Here is a 1,935-nt window from a genome sequence, read left to right as displayed (position 1 = left end):
CATTTTAATAGATTCTAGGTGGCCCCACCAGGAGAGAAAGCGGGGACACCGTGAGGATACCAGTTCTTTGACCCTAGCCAATAGGATTTCAGAGTTTTGTTTGTGAATATTATTAATGGAAGCTGAAACATGAACACCCAGATATTTGAACCCTTGGGGACACCATCTCATGCCTAAGGAAAGAGTATGGTGAAGTGTGCAATGTATGTTGAGGGGGAGAATTTTGGACTTATATATATTAAGTTTGTAGCCAGATGCTTTACAGAACTTTGAAATGTTGTCAAGTAGATGTTGGGCGCTTTGTTCTGGGTTTTTTAGAAAAAGAAGAATATCGTAAGCATATGCTGCTGTTTTGATATGGAGATGTTTATATTGAATTCCTAAAATGCTATCATTTTGTCTAATAGCTTCTAGAAAGGGTTTAAGTGCTAAAATAAAAAGGATTGGATAGAGTGGGCATCCTTGATGTGTCTCTCTCAATAAAGTGAAAGTAAAGCGTTAGAGCCTCTCCCCCTCCGCATTAGAGCTTCTCCCGCAATTGAGGGACGAGGACCCCGCCTGGGCTCCCCGGCACCGCCGCCGGGCTTGGGGATGGTTAACCCACTTGCGAGGCAGGCACACGCAAGGCCAGGGGCCAGCCCCTCCAGCTGCCCCGGGCCTTTGGCGTGGCCCCTTTAGAGCTTTTTCCCTGTGGGGAGTGATGGGGACCCCACCGGGGGTCCCCGCGACCAGCGCTAGGCCCGGGGACCTTGGAGACAAGGGGGTGGGTGGAAGCTGCCCCGGTTACCCTGGAGCTCTGGCCAGGCCCTCTTAGAGCTTCTCCCTCGGGTCCGGCCACCACGAGCACCCCTTGACACACGCACCACCCTGTTTTGGACTTGACCGCTCACGGGAGGCACTGGGCCGAGGACCTGGGGTAACCCACTAATGCCATGGAACTCAAGGCCGGACGCTATGAGCAGCTATAGCCCTGTAGAGGGCAGGGGCCCCGCTCAGGGCGCCACCTCGACACACAGGCACCACCCCGTTTTGGACTTAACCGGGAGCAGCCCACAAACGCCATGGAACCAAAGCCGGGAACAGTGCCACGGCCATCCCCAGGAGGCCGCAGGGTGGCACTCCCACCACCGACTATTAAGCCCCCACAGAGTGGGGGCTTACGGAACCCGACCGGAGACAAATGCTCCGCCGGACGCCACTCGAGCCATCTGGTCCTGCTTCCCTGGCCAGACGGCCCGCCAGCCCGTCGGCCACACCTGCCCCGAGCCCACCGTCTGTGGGGCACGGGCTTAAGGTTCCACCTGCTCCGGGGTGGGCGGGGCTTAAGCCGCCTCTCTCTTCCCAGCCCCGTCCGGGGGCTTAAGGCACCAACCTCCTGTGCACTCGGGCTCAGGAGACAACACTTCCCCGCCGACTATTAAACCCCCACGCAGTTAGGGGGGCACTTAAGGAGCCCGACCGGAGGGGACAAGTGCAGGAGCGAGCCGGGCCGGCCGCGACTCGGGACATCTGGTCATACTGCCCAGGACATTTGTCCAGGCGGCCCAGATGGTCGCGCCTGCCCCGACCCCACCGTCCGGGGGCACAGGGCTTAAGGAAGGTTCTGCCCTGAGGGTGGCTCGCAGCCTCTCTTCTGGGGGGGTGGAGGGGCTTAAGGCGCCGCCACCTCGACGCCGGCCTGGGGCCGAGGACATCTGGTCGGCCGGGCTGACCAGGGAAGGTGAGGAGAGAGCGGCTCCCCACCCAGCCCGGACACCCCCGTGGTGTGCCACTAGGGTGGGTGGGAGTTTCCCGTGCACCCCGCAGTGCGGCGGGATGGATGGATGGAGACCCTCGCGGAGAGGGCCTTTTGCGACAAAAGCTTGGCTCAGAGGATGACTTTCAATAGATCGCAGCGAGGTAGCTGCTCTACGAAACCCTGACCCAGAATCAGGT

At 59.2% G+C, this 1,935-nt stretch overlaps 1 non-coding gene across 1 annotated transcript in view; it reads right to left on the bottom strand.

Moving 5' to 3' along the window:
* Positions 1-1,854: 1,854 nt before the first annotated feature.
* Positions 1,855-1,935, bottom strand: part of LOC138526695 (28S ribosomal RNA) — a 3,447-nt gene continuing 3,366 nt past the window's right edge. Inside the window, exon 1 of the ribosomal RNA XR_011283719.1 lies at positions 1,855-1,935. This exon is cut by the window's right edge and continues 3,366 nt beyond it. This is a non-coding gene — a ribosomal RNA (28S ribosomal RNA).

This window comes from Ambystoma mexicanum, chromosome 7p, assembly GCF_040938575.1.
Source record: "Ambystoma mexicanum isolate Mex_15411 chromosome 7p, UKY_AmexF1_1, whole genome shotgun sequence".
NCBI lineage: Eukaryota > Metazoa > Chordata > Amphibia > Caudata > Ambystomatidae > Ambystoma > Ambystoma mexicanum.
Note: the sequence above shows the minus strand (reverse complement) of the source record. Positions and strands in the feature narration are given on the sequence as shown.